The following is a 24,684-nucleotide window of genomic DNA, read 5'->3' on the forward strand; positions in this document are numbered from 1 at the left end:
TCAACACAAACTAAAGCATTGGTAGAGTTATGTGAAGCTAGCAAATGGTGTCTAAACAAATTTAGTACACCACAAGACTTCATGCACAATTTTCTTGATCACAGGGCCTACTAATGCTATATATATCTCACTTCAGTGTGTGGAACCAAAAAATGTCAAGAATTTGTGCTTTCTGCTCTCTAGGGAAGAAAGTTGCAATTTTCTCTTGCATGTTAGCTTTTGAGATAATTTTCACTTCATCTCTCCTCCATAGGCATACCACACACTTCCCAGTAATTCAATCATGCTACAATCCTAATGTTTTGACTTTTTTGATGGTTTCGAGTGGTCATTTAACTCACTTTTGGTCCACTTCTTGAATAAAAATTGATCTAATCTAATGCACACCAACTTAATTCAAGATTTGACTCTATGGATGTGTTCCTTGCATTGAGGTCTTCCTATGGTGCAAGTGTGGGCCCAAATTGATTAAGATAGCAAAAAAACAGGGAAAATTTGCAATTTTCTCCCACCCTATAAGCTATTGCACAAATGCCCAAATACAATTTTAACTAGATAGGTGTGGCTCTTATCTCAAGATAGACTCTTGGTACAAAGATTAATAAAATAATCCCCTTCTAGAAGAAATCAAGAAAAAACCATGATTTTTTCCTTCGCTCTTGCGTCTTGCCATTTTTTGCAATTGGGTCAAAGCCAAGGTATTCTATCCTCTTTCAAGAGTATACTGACCAATTTTCACCCTACTTGGACAATTTATTTGATCTTAATCCAGATTTTAGCAATTTTTCAAACCTAAAAGCCAACTTTTGACTCCACAGTCACTCTTGATGCACAAGTAAACTTTTGACTTGATGGGTGGATTTCATGGACTAAGGGCACTTCCAAAACCTTGGCTACTACTAGTGGAGTGGCTTTAATAGTGCCAGGATGACAGTGGCCTATTGGCAATTAGCTCATAGCTCAATAATGATTAGGTCATGGGCAAGTTTAAACGACTCCTTTATTAAGACCATAGTTCTCGATAGTGTCCCACGTACCCTGCAAGCAGACATGCCAATTGATATAATAAATCCTAGTCCCACTTATTGTATTGCAATGAACAAATCCAACCTTTCATAAAATACTCAAGGACCTCTCTTCTTACGCAAAAAAAGTGAAACCTTATCTTTGATATCAATGTCAAAGAATCTAGTAGTCTTGTACGAACATAAGGAAATTGAATTCTGAAAGGGGAGTTCTCCTTTAAGAGGTTTCTTCAAAGGTGAACTTAAAATTGTGCCAAGATGATTTCATTGCACCATTTACACTTTAGAACATCAATTCATGCACATAACTTGAAGAGAATCACACAAATAGAGATTGTTGAGGACTAGATTTGATTAGAGCCATGTTGGAATTAGGGTTGCAGAGAAACGCACACAGCTTGAAGAAGACGAAGGAAGATCAAGGCACAAAATAGAGAGTGTGTTACTTAGTATGCAATGGAAAGATAGATATCCCTAGAGTGATGGGCGTATATACAATGCTCGAGGGAAAAAACCTCCTAAAGAGGGAAAAAATGCCCCGGCGGTCCTAGTGTGTTCACACACATCACTACCACATGTATATGGTAACAAATCCCCCTTGGAGTGATGCGGTGAACGAGAGCTAGCCCATGAGTAAAGGGAAGTGCCATGCTCTGAGGACATGATCAATCCACTAAGGGGAGTAAGCCCAAAGCTTTGCGGAAAGCTTCAAGCTTCTCACCAGGCAATGCCTTTGTGAAAATATCTGCAAGGTTGTCGTGTGTTGGCACATAAGCCAAGCTGATCTCTCCTGCTAAGAGCCTCTCCCTAACATAGTGGTAATGCACCTCAATGTGCTTTGTGCGAGCATGAAAAACTCGGTTCCTCGCAACTGCCAATGCGCTCTAACTGTCAGTGTAGATAGTGTTGGCAGTGTCCTGCTGTCCAACACCCAAATCAGCCATAAGGCGTCTGAGCCATACACACAACCGTTGTTGTGAAGATTGCCCTGTACTCAGCCTCACAACTCGAGCTGGCCACAGTAGGTTGCTTCTTGCTCAACCATGATATACATGAACTGCCAAGCATGAAACAAAAACCAATTTTGGACACTCGCGTGTCAAAACAACCTGCCCAATCTGAGTCCGAAAAAGCATATAAGTCTGGCGACAATGATCCGCCCTTGGGATAAAACAAGCCAAGATGTAAAGTGCCACTAAGGTAGTGGAAAATCCTCTTGACAGCCTGCCAATTCTTAGACCCTGGGATATGCATAAATTGCTGACCTCTGAGACTGCAAACTGATTATCTAGCCTCGAGTTGGATACATAAATAAGGTAGACAACAACAGTTTGGTAAAGAGTGACATCAGCAGGATCGCCAGCATCATGTAGACTCAACTTCAAACCTGTTTCCATGGGAGTGGCAATAGGTTTGCAATCCTCAAGTCCAAACTTACATAGCAATGTCTCTATGTAACTTTTCTGACACAAGGCAATACCACCATCACACTACTTAAATTGTATACCCAAGTAATGATGCAACAGCCCCAAATATTTTGTCTTGAAAGTAGCATTCAAATCAGCCTTAAATTCAGCAATATGTCTCTCGTTTGGTCCAGTGATTAGCAAATCATCGACATAAAGAACCACAATGAGAAGTACATCACCCTCACGCTTTACATACAATGTGCTTTCTGTTGGACTGTTACGAAAGCCTCGTTTAATCAAATGAGTGTCAGCTTTCTCATACCAAGCACGAGGAGATTGCTTCAACCCATACAAAGCCTTCTTACATCTGCACACTTTGTCCTCTTGTCCTTTTATGACAAAACCGTGAGGCCGCATTACATCAACTTCCTCAAACATGTGACCATTCAAGAAATCAGTAACAATGTCTAATTGATGTACATCCCAACCAAAATGATCTACCAATGCACATAGAAAACGCACAGTAGTCATACGACAAGTGGGAGCAAAAGTCTCTTCATAATCTATGCCTTTTTGTTGTGCATAACCCTTTGCACATAAAGTCCATGTGTCGTTTTCTATAAGTGCATCATATTCTGATTGCATGGCAGCCATCCAATTTTCTGAATTCTGTGCTTCATCAAAAGATAGAGGCTCGTCAACATCATGTAAGCTAGACACAGTTAAAGCATAATAATCTGATGCATAAGATGCATGGCGAGATCCTGAACGAGTACGACTAGACAAAGGTGCATCCAATTTACTGTCACACAAAGTGTGCACCAGCCATTTTGGCACACCTCTAGCCTGCTCATTTTTAGCCCTTTCCTCATCAAGTACAAACATTTTCAGAAACCCCCATAGGCTGTTCATTTGCCTCATTGGAACTTACAATCGTATTTCCACCTTTGAAAAGCGGCAACAAAGTGTCATAAATGTCCTGTGAACTTACATTACTATCTCTAGTACATGACAGCAAGGGTTGAACAGAATCTTCCACAAACACTACATCCCGTGAAACTAGAATACGCTTTGTTTGCAGATGATATAACCTGGAACCTTTGCTTTCGGCACTATAACCAATATAAATACGTTTGACAGCCTTATCATCCAATTTTCTGCGTTGTGTTTGTGGCACCAAAGTATATGCCAAACAGCCATAAACACGCATGTGCTCAATAGAAGGCTTTCTATCATGCCATGCTTCATATGGAGTAATAGACTGCAAAGCTTTTGTAGGACACCTGTTCAGTACATAAGTGGCACACATGATGGCCTCAAGCCAAAAAGAATGTGCCAATGCTTGACTTTTGACCATACATCGTGCCATTTCCGTCGGTGACCTGTTTTTCCTCTCAGCAACACCATTTCGCTGAGATGTATAAGGCACTGTACATTGGTGTTTTATCCCACGACTAGCCAGAAATGCATTAAATTCCTGAGACATATACTCCCCCCCTCGATCGAAATGGAGGGTGTCCATAGTACATTTCGAGACATTTTCAGCCATAGCCAGAAATTGTTTGAAGCACATAAAAACTTTGGAATTCTCTTTAAGCGGAAATACCCATGCATGCCTAGAGTAATCATCAATGAAAGTCACGAAGTAAAGGTAATTGCCCAAGGACGGAGTTTTCATGGGCCCACAAACATCACTATGCACAAGCTGCAAGTTGCAACCTACATGTGGCCCTAACTGAACCATCCTTTGGAAACTTAGAACGCTGCATCTTACCCAAAATACAGCCTTCACAAACATGTTTGACAGGTGCTTCAAGAGGCGGCAAAGAAGCAACCATATCAGATTTCTGCAAACGCAGCAAACTGGCAAAATTCAGATGACCAAGGCGTGCATGCCAAAGTTTTGCATCTAAAATAGCCCTTGAATCTACAACAGCATTTGCAAAATTTTGTCCACACTTGTCATACAAAGTGAGCTTATACAGCCCATGACACAAAAGGCTAGATGCAATAATTTCATCACCAAAACTGAGATCATGAACTGTACATCTGTCATCCACAAATTTGACTACAAGTCCAAGTCTAGCAAGTGCGGATACAGACAAGAGATTCTTCTTGATCCCAGGTACATAAAGTGCATCAACAAGTGTGAAGGAACTACCATTTGCAGCAGTAAGAACAATCTTTTCAACTCCGTGAACCGGATAAGAAGCATTGTTGGCACAAGTGACTAAATTCCCATGAGGGATAGACTCGAGAGAGGCAAACAATTCACGATGTGAGGTATTATGCTTTGTAGCCCCACTGTCGAAATACCACACATGTGAATCTACAGCAACTGACAAGCATGCATCATGGACAGCAGGATTGTAAGTGCACTCTGCGCTAAAAGCCCATTCTACATCAACATCAGCATCACAGTCTCCTTTCATAGAAGACTCAACAATGGCTGCATTTGTAGTGGAACCAGTATTTGCAGTGGAACCACCCTCTTTCTTCTTAGCCTCTTTGGCCTTCAACTTAGGACACGACTTGATCAAGTGATCATTAGCTTTACAATAATGGCAACGCATCTTTTTTGCCCTTATCACCAGAATTTCGAGACAAATTGTTTCCAGCAAAAGCATTAGGAACAGAATTTTTGCCACTCGCAGCAGAACCATTACTGCTACCACCCTTTCTTTGAGAAGGAATAAAAGCTTGTTCAACTGGACGCTGCCTACTCTTTTTTTTCCTAGAAAGTGACTCTTGCAATAGCAATGTGCATAATGCATCAAACTTGACAACTTCAGGATTTCCTTGGGTCATAAGTCTTCAAGTACTAGGAAAAGTCTGGTAAGAATCTGGTAAGGCATCAAGAACAGTTTTCACAAGGGAACTGTCTGAAATGACTTCACCTGTAGAAATAAGTTGCTCATTGATATCCTTGACACCAGCAAGAAAAGTGTCCATATCATTTTCCTCATGCATAATCTTTTCCTCATGCATAATCTTCGACTCCAGCTCTTTACATAGCAAAGAAATTTTAGCCTCATTGCGGCTTGCATAAAGACCTGCTAGAATATTCCAAGTCTGTTTTGTAGATTTTGCTGAACGAATGTGAGGAACAATGGTGCGCTTCACAGACAACACAATCAATGCATGAGCTTGTGCATCCTTTACATCCCAACGAGCTTGTTCTTCCGTAGGCAAAACAACTCTAATAGAAGCAATCCTTGCAGCAAGACCTGCAACATCCTCAACATCGCCTACATCCTCAAAACCAGGACGTACATCAATGCCCTGCACAATGTTCCAGACGCCCTTTGACACAAGAACATGTTGCATCATATAATCCCACATAGGGTAGTTGTCCCCATCCAACCTGCTGTCCTCAGCAGCAAACATCTTGAACACATCTGTGTTGTTGTCAGAAATGCTGCACCTGATGTAAAAACTGCCCGAAAATAGGAGAAATGGAGTGGGAACAACACGTGCTATATAGCACAAATCGTAGAAGATTATGAGGCACCTGTTATGCAGAAAAAGGCACTGACAAAAATTTTGCACAAAATGAAAAAATAGCTTGTGCAGTACTGCCTGGAGTGGAAACGGAGGCCGAAATGTGCCCGAATCAAAAATCTGGGCAGACTAAGCTCTATGAGCAATCCCGAAATTTTTGTCGACCTACAAACGCTTGCCAAAGCTCACTAAAATCAGAGAAAGTGAGCAGGCGTGTGCTGGAGCAGCTGGCGACTAATCTCGAGAGGACGCAACCTGCTCTAATACCAATTGTTGGAATTAGGGTTGCAGAGAAACGCACATAGCTTGGAGAAGATGAAGGAAGGTCAAGGCACACAATAGAGAGTGTGTTACTTAGTATGCAATGGAAAGATAGATAGCCCTAGAGTGATGGGCGTATATACAATGCTCGAGGGAAAAAACCTCCTAAAGAGGGAAAAAATGCCCCAGTGGTCCTAGTGTGTTCACACACATCACTACCACATGTATATGGTAACAAGCCAGTCCCCCTCCAAAAGGACTTTGTATTTTGATTCTGTCAATGAGACACTTGATTACAATATAAGCTTGTGCTCTTGCAAAGCTTTTCTTGACCAAGAAGATTATGAACTCCATGATAACATGGTGTAACCCTCCTTTCCAAGCCCTAAACACCCCAGGAGGGGGAAAGAACTACAAGGTAAGAGGTAGATGAGAGTGAAAAGAAGTATTTCTTAAGCAAAGAAGTAGTATTGCATATATTCTTACTCCATGGGGATGGGGATGGGAATGGAGAGAGATTTTGGAGGGAGCTTTCCATGCCCTATGTGGAGAGAGCTTTTTGGAGGGAGATTTCTTTGTTATTTCTCAATCAAATTGAGCCTTGAAACTAACATGTACATCTGAAAAAATAATTCTTTGAACATAAAAGAAGGACAAGAAGACTCAAGCCATCATATTAAATCACAAAATTCCCCAAATAGAATTACAATATTAATTCAGTAGCTCACATATAATAACCAAAAAATGTGCTTCACGCATAGCCAAAGAGCAGGAAGACACAAGCCACCTTCTAGAATCATGAATTCCATCAAAAAATATTACACCATTAAATCTACAGTTCCAATTTGTATCCTACAATTACATTTGGGCACTAGGGGATGTGATCAAAACAATTTAAGTACATTTTTGTTTTATGTCATAAGACGATAGTTAAACACACAAAGTAGATCCTCATTTGTCACCTTGCTCTGATGGATAAACATATTGTGGTTTAAATCCAAGCCAAAGTAGCAAAGGAAGATGAATTAAATATGCTTGCAGGATATATATGGTTTGCTTTGTGCCACTCGCTCTACAAAGTCTCCACATGTACACATCAAGCTACTTGAAATATGAACTTCATAACTCTCACCTTGGACATGTGAACAAGAAGTCTCCACCATAAATTTTTCATGCATGCTTGCCTTCATGACAGTGTGTTGCACAATCTGGGCTTCCATTGTCACTGCCGATTCAATTCTCTTGGAGGCTTGAATTGATACTCCTGGTTGTCGATACCGCACATTGCTGGTTTATAAGTGCAGTCTTTTTTACTATGAAGCCTCCTATCTCCAATGCCAACAACTCTGAACCAGTCATGTTTGCTCCCTTTTTCATTAACCATATGATGGGACCTCTTGTCGGGCATTGAGTGATTGTGTTACAGATATGCCACGTATGAGCCACACTATCATTGGAGAACCACATGAATTATTCTTTTAAACCGATATCGTAGGTGCAGTCAAAGTTGGTCGACCATAGAAGATGGCATGGGCTGACATGTACAAGCTTGCAGATGCATGGCAAAGGGCTAGAGCAGCTACAAGGATCTTGGGAAAACAGGTAGCAGTGATATGTATGGATGATGCAATTTATAGGCCAAGAAGAGCTCCCAAAGGGGCTAACTTGGGTAGCAGATGATGAAGGTTCAGGGTGTAATCTTGGGGCCTAAAAATGTAGAGCTTGAAGTGTTGAAGGAGCGAGTCCACACAACTCATCAAATGGAGCTACAGAGCCCAAGATACTTGAATTTGAAGGTGCAGTGCATTACAGATCTGAGCCGAATAGGGCAGATGGAGCCAGGTGGTCCAAGCCAGTTTGGAGTTGTGGATGTGTAGAGCTTTATTTATGGAGCCAGTTGGTCTTTTCAAATCGAAAATTTGAGTCCCGAGTGTCAAGTTATTAGCAGTCAAAGATTTGTCGGGGGCTAGGTTGGTGACAAGTTGGTCACATCGGTAAACGCGCCATCTAGCATCTTTTGGACCATGACATGGTTCTAGAGGGTAGTATGGACCAAGGTGAACCAACGGAAACTCACAGCACTTCGATCAAAGCCCGGACCATAAAGTTGTTACCATCTGAAGCCGGCGTTCAGTCCTGACATCATGGTACCAATTTGTTTTTTGGCAGTTTGGACGGCCTCGGGAAGAGGGCCCGAGAAAATCAAAGTGCAGACTGCATGGGAAGGTGTGAAGTTGAGGGCCAACTCTATTGGCTGGTCTTGATGTCTGAGCAATCGGAACCTTGTGCATCAAATGGCAACATCGGAAATGTGGACTGAATAAAAATGAAATCTCAATTTTTTTTGTGGAATTCCAAGTCAAAGGGGGGTGGGCACCTCAAGAGTGCACCACATGGCATTAATAGCCCCACATGCACAGTGTGTGAAAATAAAAAAATCCTATAAAGGCTAGGTCATGGCCCTCATAAGGCACGAAGCAAGGAAAAAGGTCCCCCTCTTCGTTGGCTATGGTGGATCCTTACGGTGGTGCTCCGAGCGCTGCACGGAACGGCCTGGGTGCGGTTTTGGCTAGGGAAGGTAGCACGTGACAGAGCCCGCTGGTGCTCACCAATGGTAGCTTTGAGCAGAGTTGCACATGATGATGATGTGACGTTTGTGTCCGGTTGGAGACTGTTCACACGCGCCTGCCATGGGCACAACAGCTGGCAGAGAGGGAGAAGGAGGCATGTTCCATGGGATGAGAGAGAGAGAGAGGTGGAGAGAAAGTTCAAATGAAAGGGTTGGTTGATGGTCGGGCAAAGCCAAGCTGAAGTGGTCAGATAGGGCCAATGCAAAGAGGACCCACAGTGGGCGGCCTAGAGGAAAATTTAAAGCAGTCAAAGCCAACCAAAGGGGCAATTCCAAGGTCCCAAAGCCAAGTCGAGCAGGGTGATCAAAGTGTCATGTGAGAGTGGAAATAGAAACTTGTAAGGGTGGCAAGACCATGCAAAGTTTCCTAAAAGGATTAGAGCAAGTAAAAGTAATGTAAAAAAATACTATAATGAGCTAGCAATGGAATGCACGAGCTGGGAAGCTCCCTTTTTTTTCCTTTTTTGGCTTAGCCAACCCCTTTAAAAGGAGATGTGTGTGATATTCAAAGGGCGTTTTTGCCAGGAGGACTTTTTGAAGGTCTACAAGCCTGTTTGCAGAAGTTTGGCATTGAAGCTGCAAAATTGGTTGTACTATCTCCTTGCTAAATACTACTCAGCCTTTGCCCCATTTTCTAGGTGTCGCTTCTCCCCATCCCCCTCCTTTTCTCTCATTCTTTGTGTGCATGTCGATGCTTGCGGAGGTGTGTGCCTGCAATGTATAGGGTGGTGCAAAGGGGCCATAATCGGGCTACTGTGTGAGTTGGGAAGGGTGAGTTGAGTTGTCAAGGTGCATTCATGCTGAGTGGTGGTTTTGCAAAGTAGGAGATTGTTGTTTTGTGTGCAAAGGTGGCTTTGTTAGTGCAAATTAGCCAATTTGAAGGTGTTATTCAAAAGGTTATGGGTGATGTGGAAACCCTAAGCTATAAGGAGGCATTGTACTATGTGTCGGGTGTGTTCCTCATTCCCCCTCTCCATCTTCGGGTGCCCCCACGGAGGAGTTGCTAATTGCTCGTCGGTTTTGATCAAAGAAGGTTGTTTTCATCAAGGAGAGATGGCAGCGCGCAATTATGGACCATTTTTCAGTGGAAAAGAAGATCCGAAGGCGTGGATGGCCGATTTTGAGTTGTATATGCTATTACTGCATATACCAAATGAAGATAGCAAGAGGCAAACAATTCCGTTGCTGATGCAGGGAAAAGCAAAAGACATGGTTCTATGCCCTTGAAGGGGAGCCAAGACTTATGTGGCCGGCATTGCGGGCCCGATTTCTACGTGATTTCTGTAAAGAGGTGTCCCCTGTCGATTTGTATACAAAATTGAAGAATTTTATGTAACATTTATTACACTAGTAACTTGTGTGTAGCGGAAATTGATAACATAGTGAGCATTTCATTAAGCACAAGTTCCTAATGAGCATAGAGAGAGTACTTAATTTGAGAAATCAACCTACCAATTTACACCTAGATAATTTGGCATTGACAATTCTTGAAAAGAGAAAGAAATAGAACAATTGACAATAGTTGAGGACCGGATTTACATGGAGCCGGTCCCCGCACCATAAAGGCTTTGTAGTATAGCTTCTCCCATCAAAGGAGACTTTTGTACAATACAATCTTTGTGTTTCTTGACAAAACTAGTTGGTACAATGAAGATGGAAGCTTCATGCACCAAATTATGCTTGAAAAACACACCTAGTGTCCCTTGCCTCAATCCCAAGACCTCACACACCTTCCAAAATGGTAAGAGCTAGCAGGGAATGAGGATAGATTGAGAGGAAGAAAGGTATCTTATGAGAAAGCAATATTCCCTCACATAATCACTCTAATAGCATAGCTTAGCTTAGTAATTAGCATGGTAGAGGAGATGAGCATGCCATTGAAGCTTGGCTCTTGGTTGGATTTGCATTCCATATCCAAGAGTTGTTGGTGTAGGCCTCCACTTCTCAATGCTTGGAGAATCAAATGGAGTTCTTCTTGCACACATGAGTTGTGTATTCAGAAGCATAATTGCTAGCCTTGTGACGTGTGTCCCCCTTTCCCCTTTTGTAAGATCTTTTAAGTAATTCAATAAATCAATTAAACTCTCATTGGACCTCTTAGTGTTCTAGCCAATAGGAATCGGACAAGCTATTGAGCTGTTGAATGCTCATTGGACCCCTTGGTAGACTGTCCAATAGTCTTCTAGGGAGCTTAATTTCTATTGGTTCTTTTATCACGCATTTTTAAACTGATTAGACTAATTTTACTCTAGCCTAATTTTCATTGGTCCACCTCTATGGCCATCCAATAGGATTTGAGGGGAGGTTGGGGGCAACTGGACTAGGAGCCTGACATGTGTCTAGTATTCCCTTTGTGTAAAGGGGGAGCCTTGGAGGGTGTGTGTGTGTGTGTTTCTCTCTCATCCCTTACAATAAGGGCTCGCCCCCTCCTTCCTAGGGATGTGGGAAGACTTTTTATTATTCCCATGACCATCCAATTTTCCCCTTGCTTTGGCCATTGGATAAAAGAGTTAATTTTTGGAACCTTAGCCTATGGAAGTCTTAATGGAGTTAAACCTTAGGTCTTTTAAGCCCCATTGAAGCACAATGCTCTTTTGCAGGCTGTCCCCCATTGGATCCCTAACAGAGACCATTCTGGTAGCCTAGCCAATATTCTAGCTTTTACTCCCCTGGTACTTTCCCATATTAAATTATCAGTTTAACATGAGAAAATCATTTGGGAGTATTAGATATTAGTTTTTATAACATTACCTCTCTCTTGAAATCATAGTCATCCTCGGCTATGAGGTAAAGAAGATAAAGCCTATACATTAGTCTGTTTGCTAACGGGTAGAGGATCCCTATGTTACCCTAGGACATCGTCCTAGAATGGATGACCAGTAGTCCATTTGGTGCTTGAGAGCGTTAGCTGGCTGCCACAAGCATGTATGTACATTAGTCCGTATCAATCTTCCATAGTAAGTGACAAGCTCTACTTGGTGTTCAGGAGATGTCGTCTCCACACAAACATGATCCTAAGCATGCATACTCATTAACAAATGCGCACAATTAAAAAAAAAAGAGTCTTATAAGACAAAATTTTTGTTTATTTATATATATATACATTTTCTTACTTTAGGGAATCATTGTAAGCATTGACAAGGTTTAGGTTATCATTTAGTTGTATGACTTGCATCCATCTAGCATCTTCAAAAAAATAATTTTTAAACTTGATAAGATATCGTCGGATGGTCTTACCGCCTCGTAATACCTTGTCTTTGTGACAGAGAATGGACTCGGGCTGCAGCATCTCTTCTTGGTCCTTGATCTCCTGTGGGTCTTCAATAATTGCTTCTTGAGGTGGCTCTCCTCTGTAAGGCTTTAATAGGCTCACGTGGAAAGCATTGTATATGAGACAATGGTTGGGCAACTTGAGTTGATAGGTCATCTCATTGATTTGCCTGAGAATTTGAAAGGGGCCATAGTATCTTTTTTCTGATTTAGCATAGTACTTTTGGTGTCCTGTAGGATTCTTACACATCGTGTTCCTTAATCAAGCCTTGGGAAGCTTGAGAAAGACCCAATCCTTTTCTTTAAATGCTAGGGCTCTTTTGTGCTTATCAATAGCAGCCTTTGCCTTTGCTAAGAGATGAATATAGAATCCTTAATCTTTTGGAGATATTCTTGCAAGTCTTGGCTATATTCATTTGCAGCGAAGATCTTCCCATGTACTTTGAGTAGCATGGGACTTTTTTATCTTCCCTCTATCACCTCAAAAGGTGCTTTTCCCATGGAAGTATGTACAGTGTTATTGTAAGCATACTCCACTAAGGGTAAGTACTTATCCCATTGGAGATTTTGATCTACTTCTGTGACATAAGCTTTTAGTAGATCAAGAATTTTTAGGTTAGCTATTTCACTTTGGCCATCCGTTTGGGGATGATAGGTTGAAGAGAAGTTTAGGCTTGTACCCAAATTCTCAAAGAGACCTTCGAAAAATTACTGGTCATTCTAGGATCTCTATCCGACACTATGGACATTGGCAAGCCGTGGTACTTGAAGATTTGTGATATAAAGAGGGTTTCCATTTAAATGGCTTTGATAGTCTTTTTGATAGGTATGAAATGTGCTTGTTTTCTAAACATGTCTACTATTGTCCATATTCCTATATTCCCATGGATAGACTTGGGAAATCCAAAGATAAAATCCATAGATATGCTCTCCCACAGTGAATTAGGGATTGGCAAAGGTTGAAGCAATCCAGGTTGCTTCCCTCTATCAAACTTTGTCTTTTGGCATACCAAACATTTTGAAACATACTCTTATATGTTTTCTTTCATGGCAGGCCAAAAGAAACATGTTTCTATCCCTTTTAGGGTAGACTGAATCCCTTTATGCCCCGCATAAGGAGAAGCATGAGATTCATACATTACTTTCTCACGTAGTGAGTTAGTAACACATAGTCTATTACCATAGAGAAGATAACCATCTTGTAGGGTAAATGGATCTTCCTTCTTCCTAATGCAAGGGCTGAAATCACATCTCTACAGTCGGGATCGACAACGTACTCATCTATCATAAAAGATAGATCATCGTGAGTTGCTATGGGATACTTCATTCACTCTCGGTTATCTTGAGAGTGCATTGGCCACTTGTTTATGCTTGCCAACAATGTAAGCAATGAAAATGAAATTGCAAAAGGAAATTTGCCCACCTCATTTGTTTGTCAGAGAGCTTGATCTGTGTCATTAGGTACTTAAGGCTTTGGTGATCCGTTTGCAGAATGAAAGGAGTCCCCAATAAATAGTGCTTCCACGAATCTAGAGCATGTAGAACTGCTAAGATTTCTTTCTCATATATGCCTAGATCTTGCTCAATAGGGTTGAGCCTTCAACTTTCATAGGCTATGGCATGCCCTTCTTGGAGCAAAACAGCTCCAAGGCAATCACCACCACTGGCAATGCATTGGACCTCAAATGGCTTTGAGAGACTCAGTAGTGTAAGCACAGGTTGAGAGATCAGCTTTTCTTTAAGCTTTTTGAAGGCATTGTTCTCCTTGGTGGACCATATATACCTAACGTTTCTCTTTGTTAGTTCATGTAATGGCCCATGATTTGTGAGAACTTTTCTATGAAGATTCTATAGTATGCACACATACCTATAAACCTTCTTAGTTCATGCAGATTCCTTGGATTAGGCCGTCCTTTTATTACCTCTAGCTTTGATCGATCCACTTGGATTCCATCTTGAGAGACAATGTGACCTAAATACTGAATCTCTTGTAAGAAAAATTCACTTTTCTTTCAATTAATATGAAGTTTATTCTCTCGTAAAACTTGAAATATTACCTGGAGGTGTTGCTTGTGTTTGTCTAGTAGATTATTATATCATCAAAGAAAACTCCTGTAAAGGTTCGGTGAGGCCTGAATAGCTTCTCCATCAAGCGGTTAAATGTGGTTGGTGCATTGGTCAAGCCAAAAGGCATGACAATGTACTCATAAGGACCAAAAGTAGTGCGAAATGTGGTCCTTACAATGTCTTGATAAACTATCCTTATTTGATGGTAGTCACTTTTTAGGTCAATCCTACTGAAGTAGGTCGACCCTTGTAGGTCAATCCTACTACAGTAGGTTGACCCTTGTAGCTTATCAAATAGGTCTTCTACCCATGGAATAGGAAACCTATTCTTGATAGTGATCCTATTTAGTGCTCTGTAGATGACACACATACGATATGTGCCGTCTTTCTTTTGCACTAATAACACTAGTGAACAAAATGGAGATGAGCTAGGCCTAGCCATGCCTTTCTCAACCAACTCATGCACTTGCCCCATAATCTCCTCTTGTTCAGCTCGAGAAACTCTATAAGGAGGTTTATTAGGCGGTGAACTTTTTGGAAGAAGTTCAATTGCATGGTCGTCATTGCATAGTTTGGGAGGTAGTTCACAAGGGATATCTTCAATAAAAACATCTTGGAACCCCTTGAGGAAGTTGGATAACTCTAATTCATTTTCATTATTTATATTATCTTTTGCTAAAGCATTAGGTTCATTTTGAGAATCTTTAACAAAAGTCATGTACAGGGAAATAGAGCTCTTTATTGACTTATTCAAAGCTTGCTATGTACAAGGGGTATCGTACTACCCAACTCCTTAGCATCTATGTACATATCTTTTTCCCGGCACCTAAAGTAGATTTTCCTTTCAAGGAATTTAACATTGGTAGCCATGCAATCAAACCATGGTGCCCCTAGGATTACATCCTCGTGCTTGAGAGGAGAGATAAAGAAATCCTCCTTGTCCACATAGCATTGGACATGGAGCCTCAATTTCCCAATGAAGGGAGTGATTGAGGCTTCTTGCCTCTTGAAAGCACCATTGATAGGTAGGACATCTCCCATCTCATAGGCTTGGATGCCTAGCTTGGTGGCCAACTCTATGGATATGAAATTGTGAGTAGAACTCGGGTCGAAGACAATAAAAGCATCATGTTCTCTTACCTTTCCCCAAGCATGGCATAGAGGAGATCCTTCGTGATGAGCATCCTCTTCATGAATTTCAACCAAGGTAGATCTAGGAGGCTCATTACGTGTATTCTTGTGGGGGCAAGCACGATAAGCATGCCCTTGCTCCCCGCACATTAAACAACGGTTATCTTTTTGATAAAGCGCTAGCTCTTCAGGAAAGAGTTTATTTTTGCCTTTATAAACTCCTTTTTTCTTAGCTTTGTTATTGTTGGCGTTTCCTTTGTGTTACAAGACTGGGCACCCTCCTGTTGTAGTGGTTAGCTGCAATTGAAATAGCTGGCGTAATGGTTAATTAAGTGTTGTCTATTTATTTTCTAATTGAGTTGATGATGATGATTTTGTAGAGTGGAATGCAGGGAGTTGATGAAGAGGCATCGGCAATTACTCTTGGCCATTTTATATTTGCACAATATTTTAGAATCTCGTTTCAATAAGCCACTATGGCTCTGTAAATAATTGTAGTGGGAACTCCCCTTATGGGTCATGCAAGAACTAATGAGCTTCACTCATCTACAAAAGTGAAGTGGTTGTAAAAAGAGGGGCCTCAATTTTTGGCACCTTAAACTCAAAAATAATATATTAAATACCAACTCCACAAGAGAGGTGCCGTGGAGTTTGGGGCTGGATTTAGGCCTTTCTCTTGCAGATTCTCTTCTCTACTCTCTTATGCTATGTTCTATTTGTTGTGTACTCTCTAATCTAGTCTCCATCTCTTACACATCTCTTACACTCTCTTACAATCATGTCTACGTCAATTCTATGTTGTGTGTGTGTGTGTGTGTGTGTCTTTGTGTGTGTGTGTGTGTGTGTGTGTGTGTGTGTGTGTCATAGTCTAGGTGTGTGTGTGTGTGTGTGTGTGTGCTTGAAAACTGGGAAAACAGGTGGACAGGTTAATGGTGATGTTTTGGAGTATGTGTTGAATAGCTTAAGCAGTCGATCTCCCCCTCTTCTCCCAAAGTGGTATCAGAGCAACAAGGTTCATTTAATCAGCATCAGATTTAACTTTCAAGAAGGAATTACTCGGATTGACAATGTTCAAATTGCAATTCATCGAATTTACAATTCTACGATTCAAGGATCCCTGGAAATTCAAAATTTTATCGATCGAATTTCCATAAGAATTTCTACTTGGTCGATAATTGGCGGCAAATCAACAACTAATCGGCAAGCGCCTTCCAGTTTTGGCTTCATGGTGGTCAAAATACAGTATTTTGAGTCTCAAGTCCAAAGTTAATGCCTAATCAGTGCGGATTGTGAAGGCGAGAAAGAGAGGAAGATTGAAGGAAAGAAAGAAGGATCGAAGAAGACAGGAGGAAATTTTAAGCTTGCCATGAAGACATGAAGATAGAAGGAACTATGGAAGGAGCCATCAAAACCATTAGAGAACTATTGTAATTCTCCTGCTTGAAATCCTCAAGTCCACTACTCTGCCTTGCCTTGTGCTTCCTCGAGTCAACCACAGTGCATCCACAACTTTTGACATCCGGCTCACCCTTGCCGTGGGAAGGACTGCTTGTATAGTCTCAAGGCATAGTGGCACCCTGCACCAAATCCCTTGCAGGCACTGTCAAAGGGGTCGCTTAGGACCACTGGTCAACAGGTTGTGCCTCCACACACGCTGCAAACTCTCCTACACGGCACTCGACATTTCTTTCTCTGCTCACAGCGCTGTCGGCTGTCGACCTGCACGTCATGCAAAAGGGTTACATACCTTTTATTAAAAGGTGTGGCCTTAATTAAAACTTGTGGCCGGCCGCCGAATTCCAACTTTTTCTTTGAAAAGCCCCTTGCTTACCTTCCATTCACCCCCTGCTGCCTACAGTGCTCTCCACTTGACGGTCTTTGAAATCGTTCGGTCCCCCCCCATTCGGTCACAAGGGGCTATTGTTTTCCAAGAGGTATCGAACTCGTAGAGTGCCACCAAGAAGTGGAAGGACAACCACCAAGTTAAGTCTAAGAAGCTCGACTTTCCTTTCTTGCAAGTCAACCGGTTGGTATTGGCAAGGGAGATTTCCACAGTTTCCAAATATTTTTGCAACAAAAATTATCGGCTCTTCCAACTTACTTCCTCCTTGACACCGACTATCCCAATGGAGTTGCAAATTTATTTATCGAGAATCCGAACATCGTCAAATTAATCAAAAAATTGGTCATTCATTTGAATAACCTACAAGCTCCTCTTCTGCAACTGATATTGTTGTCTTCTTTGCGAAGGATAAGGGAGATCAAACGCCACGCAATTTGACTCGATTCGTAGATGCACCGTCGGACCACTCCCTTTTGTGGCAATTTCCTAGCACGTCGCCATTCCAGATTGGATGCCACCGCAATTTTTTAGCGAAGTACATTACATTTTTGTTATTAACACTCTTTTATTTCGCATATTGTATGTGTAAATATCACCAAATAGCCCTTTTTAAACATTATCATTAAAAACAAATATATATATATATATATATATATATAAAGCACGCAACCATGGCACACCTTCCTCAGGCACCCACGATTGCGAAACAACTTCAAAATTTGTAACAGTCCCTTACATATGAACTCATGCAAAGGCAAGAACTTGAAGATAAATTATTGCATTCTGCACGCACCAAATCTGCACCGGCATCCAACAAAAACAAAATCAGCAGAAAAGCCTTCACTTTCAAGGATTTTGATGTCACTAAAGATGTTAGCACGGTTCTAGCCTGGGTTAGTCAACTAGATGACTATTTTCATGATGAAGATTTCCCCGAGCATGAAATGATAAAATGTGCATCAAATCATCTCACTAGCAGTGCTGCATTGTGGTGGAACGCCACCATACAGCATGGGAAAAGACCACGTACCTGGCATGCATTTAAAAAAGTGTTTTTACCCCAATTTTTACCCACACAGTACAAAGCTAAAGCACGAAGTCAATGGGATTTAACTCGACAGGGTCAAAATGAAGATGTACAGGGGTTACACTGATCTTTTTTGGAATTTTTTAATTCAATTGCAAGCTATTGAACATGTTAGTCGTAGGAAATTGAAGCATAAGTACATATCAGGCTTGGCACTACAAATTGGTACTGAGGTATATATGTTCGAACCAGATTCTCTGTCCAAGGCTATTAATTTGGCTCTCAATGCAAAAAAGAAGAAAGGTGGACAACCCTCTCACACTGATCAACCTGCTAACACTAACCGCAACAAGAGACCTCCTTTCTCTACTAACTTTGATAAAAACAAACACCAAAGCCATACTTTTTTCAAGAGACGTAGATTCAAAAATTCTCCTACAACTGCTCAACCTCATACAAGCAACAACAACAACAGCACGCAGCAACAAGGCAACCAAAATTCTTTCAACCAAAGTCCTCCTCCAAATTCTAATGGTAACAAAAAGGTGAAGTATTTTAAATGCTTTTAGTATGGTCACTATGCAGATAAGTGCCCAAATGGTCCTGCTAGGGGAAATGGTCAATCCAATGGCCACTCCAATGGAGTCAATAGAAATTCAAATCAAAAACCCTTCAACAACAACCGCCCCAACGGAGCTACCCTCATCGAAGATGCTACTTCCGACGACAATGAAGTGGAAGCTAACTACGTGAGGGATATGATCCTGATTATGATAACAATGACAACCCATCCTCAAGTACTCTTATATCTCCTCACACTTTGTTTAAAGTGCAAGGCACTATTAAGGGTGAAAGTGTCACCATTCTGCTAGATGATGGTAGTAGCCATGATTTCATTTCCACACGTTTGGCACAGCAACTATCTCTCTCTGAAATCTCATTACCTCACAAGATCAAAACTGCTTAATTGTAAAACCCAAGTCACTGTTGAAGTTTGCATTGGTGAATTTACACAAGCACGAACATTTTTGGTAGCACCCTTGCATGGTCTTGATATGATTTTGGGAATCCAATTTTGTCATGAATTTCACCCGTTGATTAATTATAAAACATGTACAATGTCTCTCACTCATAATAATAAAAATTTATCCATCCAAGCAACACTAGCACATCAAAAATTTCCACTTCTCTCTCACACTCAAGCAATTCGAAACAGGGGAAAACATATCTAGTATTGGTAAATTAAATTTCCGTTGAAACTAAAACTTTACGTAACTCCACACACGATGAATTTCTCTCACAATTTAAAGATTGTTTCATGCATGATCTTCCACCTAGAATTCCACCATCATGCCCAAAAGACCACAAAATTGACATTATACCGGGTAGTGAACCTCCTTGTAGAGCATCTTATCGTGTGAATCCAACCGCACACAGGGAAATATAAACTCAAATCACTGATTTACTTGATCGAGGCTTAATCCGACCTAGTAGTTCACCATACGGAGCTCCAGTACTTCTTGTCAAGAAGAAAAATGGAACCTTTTGTATGTGTATCGACTACAAGGCTTTAAACAAGATCACCATTAAGAATAGGTTTCCTATTCCTAGAGTGGATGGTCTATTAGACAAACTGAAAGGGGCAAACATCTTTAGCAAAATTGACCTTAAATCACGGTATCATCGAGTCAAAATGTTTGAACATGATGTCTACAAAACTGCTTTTAGAACACAAACTGGACACTATGAATTCCTTGTCATGCCATTTGGTTTGACAAATGCACCAGCCACCTTTACACGCATGATGAATAGAATTTTCATTGACCATCAAGATTTTGTGATTGTATTTTTTGATGACATTTCGGTATTCATAAATCTGAAGAAGAGAATAAACAACATTTAAGACGTTGTGAGCGGAATGAAAACACACACAACGTCTCTATAACAACCCGACACACACTCTTGGAATGATACACACACACACTATGGGGCACCACTCGGCTTCCACAACACACCTGGCCGAGATAGGGAACACACCTCTGGAGTGAGAGGAGAGAGACTATCTACTTGCCCACTCCACACAGACACACACACACACACACCCAAAAAACTCAGCTCATAAGAGGAGAATTTCTTATGTTTAGTTACAATTGAGCTTGGGCCAACACCAATGGGGCAAATAGCTCACACAATATGGATAAAAGATACCAGATACAATCACAAATTGGAGCGGAAGCTTCGCTCATAGGAGAAACTTACACAGCAAAAACATCAGAAAAAGAGTGAGGAATTTGGCAAAATGGACAGCGCCATCGCGTTCGGAATGGCCTAAAACCCCAATCTACAATGTCAAAGTGCTCAAATCCGACCTCGGCTGAGCAGTTTACGGCCAAAACAGCCTCCAAAATAAGCAAAAACACACCTGTGACTGTTCCTCCTCTCTTCTCCACGTTTTTTCTGGTCTTCTCTCAGTTTTTTCAGTTCCCACACTTAGCTTTTTTAGTTGGGCACCCTTGACCTTTTAGATGACCTCAAACGGACCTCGAACAGGCCAAAAACTGACCTCGCAGTGCATAGTTGTCACCCTGCTGCATCCATGCGCACACCTGGCACTCATTTCTTTTCAATAATGCGTATCGCAACCACGTGAAGTGGCCCCAAAAAGTGGTCCTAATGATGACCTTTCTGCATAACTCTCACAAGAAAACACCCACGTTGTGTCCGTATTCATCCACGTGCAAGTATTGACCCCGTTCGGCCTCCTGACGCCACTAGATGCCATCTGACGCACCTGCTTACCTCATGTCGTCGGCCCGCGGATAGCTTCCTCGCGAAGTTTTACGCGCTACTGAGAGTGGTGCCGTAGCATCCGTTCCCAGTTGTGTTGGTTTTGTGGATGCTATTTTCTCACTTTGGTTATCCTTAGGGACATCTTCCTCATTGAAGATCTCGCAATTGTCTCCTAGGTCAATAGCATCAGACACACATGCTTCTAGGGTTGTATGCTATTTATGATAGAGTATAGCATGAAGTTCTTTGTTTAGCAGTCCCTTCGGAAACAAGGATACAAGTCGTTCTTTTGCAGGTATCTCCATCTCTGGGCATCTGGCAATGTATTGTTTTCATTCGAGTTGTACAATCCCTAACAGACTCACCATGTTTCTGTTTAAAGCTGTAAATTTGAGCTATCGTATTATGTTTAATCCCTGTTTTAGAACAAGCGGCTACAAATCCTTGTTCAAGTCCATGATTGACCTTGGTGGAATTTTTTGGAACCATGTCAAGCTTTTCCTTCTAATGTCATTCCAAACCCCTCAAATTGAGTATGGAAATCAAATATACGCTCTGCTCTTAGCACTTGCTTAAATCTTGCTAAGTGATCATATGGATCCCCTTATCCGCTGTATTTTCTAACCCATTTTTTAAAATCAGCTGGTCTACGTCTATTTGGTTCAACTCTAGGTCTTCTAGGAGTTGGTCATGTTCCGAGTCCTTCAAACTAGTCTGTTTAAAATAGTGACTCATGTAGCCTTGGACTGACCTTAGTGTCACTCGGTTTTCTACGTGATGAGGTGGTTTCTGGTTTCTTCACATTACTCTCAGATGATCTCTCACGATGTTTGTCTCTTGGAGTGGTTTCTGGTCCTTGACCCAATATCCAATCCCATATGGAATACCCCTGGTATTTGGTTTGTTCTACCTCCTCAGGAGTCATCATAACAAAGTTGTTGTTATAACAATCCCTAAACAAGTAAGTTGGTAGATCCGCAGATCCCTTATCTCTAATCTTGAAGATATAGACGATCTTCATGGCCGTTAATTGTCCTGGTCTAGCATGAGAAGTCCACAAAAGATCTTTTATGTTTCTATCTTCCCAACAATAGACTCCGATCCTAGGATTATCCGTACTAAGCCGTTTCAAAGGCTTCAAGTCTACTTGATCGTATCCCTCGAATTCCAAAGTTGGTGTTCCTTCTTTTGCTGACATATCTGGGATTATAGTGTTTACTTCTAACCCCCATTTGTCTACCACATCAGGATTTTTGACTTGTACATATTGAGTTCTGTTTTGATCCATGTACATTTTTCCTTGTTTGTTTGCCCTAACCTCTTCTTCAAACTCAATACCATGGTCATCAATGCGAATAGCATACTCCTCGTTAGGGTCCAAGTAAACCTGGGCTCCATGACGGTTAGTCTTGTAAAAAGAGAGTATATGCTTATAGTGCATTGTCGTTCCGGTTTCCGAGTGAGTCGAGTAAGAAGACATTTCGGATGTTGAATCTAAAAAAGTGTTTGAGACTTCTTCAGGAATTGTGTGCAAGGAATTGCCTTGATTCACGTTTCTTCGGTGGATACTCTAATGGTGGTTTCTCCGAATAGGCCTTGATTTCCTAGTAGACGACCTTATCTAAGGTTCATATAGACTTATGAAGCCTTGGATAGAGTACTCACCTTGGATTTACTTATTGATATCAATTGCAACTTTCTGTCAAGCCATTGATTCCTCGTCTGCAACCTGATTCCTGTACAAAATTAATCAAGTTAGCTATTCTTCTATAAAGACAGTAGAGCTCTTGAGAACTCTCGTGATTGGTCTCTGTATATCACTTCAAATCGTGCTATGGAAGTCAAAATTTGACTTTCAAATTTGGTTTTAGCAAAATCAAAGGTCTAATTTGCACCCTGTAAATTGAGTGTATATGTATCAATTTTGATCTGATTGAACCCAAAATTATCATGTGGCCTTTTATTATGCTGGTCTAACACTGTATAAGCCCAAAAGTCAAAATTAAAGTCTCTGGATAGCAGAAGTAAATAATCGCGATTATTTACTTTTGTCAAGTTTTTGCACCTTTTTGATAGGTTTGACAAGTATACAACTTGTTAAAGCCCTTGGACAAGTTTCAACAAGTTTGGACAAAATTTAATCAAGTTTACCCATTGTTCCATGTCCGTAGACTCTAATTTCAAGAATCTGCCTTAGGTCTCACTTTTGTGGTCCAAATTTCACCAAAATTGATTTGTGGGGTCTACTTGATGTGCTTGACCTTGTGGTATACTCAAATTTGCAAAATCACCAAGTTTTGAAGCAGATGTAAATAATCGCGATTATTTACTCCTGACAAATTTTTGCAAATTTTTGTCCCAACTTTGACACAGATCTCTTAAGCACCTTAAGTTAAGGTCACTAGCCAATTCTCATCAAGTTTGGGTAATTTTTGGTCAAATGGTCATCAATTATCTGTCCGTAGACTAACTTTGTAATTTTAGTCACAATTTTCAATCCAGTGATTCAAATCTTACCAAATTTGGTTTGTGGGCTTATTACAACATGGTAAAACTAGTGGTATGCTGACTTTGTCAAAAAAGTTAAAAAATGAGACAAATGTAAATAATCGCGATTATTTACAACTAGCAACTTTTTTCATCTTTTTGATCAACTGAGCATATACACATGTTTATCACATCAATATAATCCTATGGATCAATTTTCAAAAAGTTTGGATAAATTTTTTTCCAATTTACAAGCGAGATTCAAAAAGTCAGTACAAACTTTAGTTTTTATCATGTTTTTTGCCAGTTTAGTGATCCAAATCTTTTGGGTCTTTACAAAAGTTGTTTGTACACATGCAATGAGTTAATGGTATGAAACTTGGCCAATTTAGAGCAGAAAGTTAATAATCGCGATTATTAACTTGAGGCTTGAAATGAACACTTTTTTGCAATTTTCTCAAAGACAGTCTTTTTATGATGTTTTTTAAGCCTATAAATCAAGTCAAAACTTAATTTGGCCTAAAATGTCAAGAAAAAGTAAATAATCTGAGTTTTGGTCAACTTCTTGAAATTTTTACCTCGAAGTGTCTTTGAGTTTACTCACTGGTTCGGACAACTCTTAGACTTACTCTCTAGTCGGATTGAGTGAATTCGAGTCTTTTCAAGCTATTTCTAGCCGTAGACCTAAAATTCTGCAACTTTACATAACAACTCACACTTGATTCTTTCAGAGAGAGAAATGTTCTAAAATCCACCTCCGATCCTACTTACCCTACTCCTAGTTTCTCATGCAATGGGGTTGTGGAAAGTGTCCACAAACACTTGTTTTCTTGTGTTTTTTATGTTTTTTAGAGCTTTGCTCGTAAGACTTGTTTCGTCTACCAATCATTCTCCAAATCCTAATCTAAATTTACAATCCTACAATCCTAAAGGCACTCGGCAAGTGTGATTACTTCCAAGCTACCTCTACATAGCAAAAGACGACAATTTTAGGCTATGCGGTTTCTTAAAGAAAGTTTTGAACTCTAGGCAAACCTAGAGGAAGTTAAAGGACAACTACACAAGACTCTCATGTTTTTCCTTAGTTTAGGTCTATTCGATCCCCGGCAATGGTGCCAAATGTGGGAGACATGTTTAACCTCACCATCATATCTTATTGCAATATTAGTGAGAACCATGATTGATTTGTCAAACCATGGGACGAAGCTGACTCGACTAGTGCATAGAGGCTACAAGAGGTTGTC

The sequence above is a fragment of the Adiantum capillus-veneris genome, chromosome 4, assembly GCF_014529385.1.
Source record: "Adiantum capillus-veneris isolate H3 chromosome 4, ASM1452938v2, whole genome shotgun sequence".
NCBI classification, from domain to species: Eukaryota; Viridiplantae; Streptophyta; class Polypodiopsida; order Polypodiales; family Pteridaceae; genus Adiantum; species Adiantum capillus-veneris.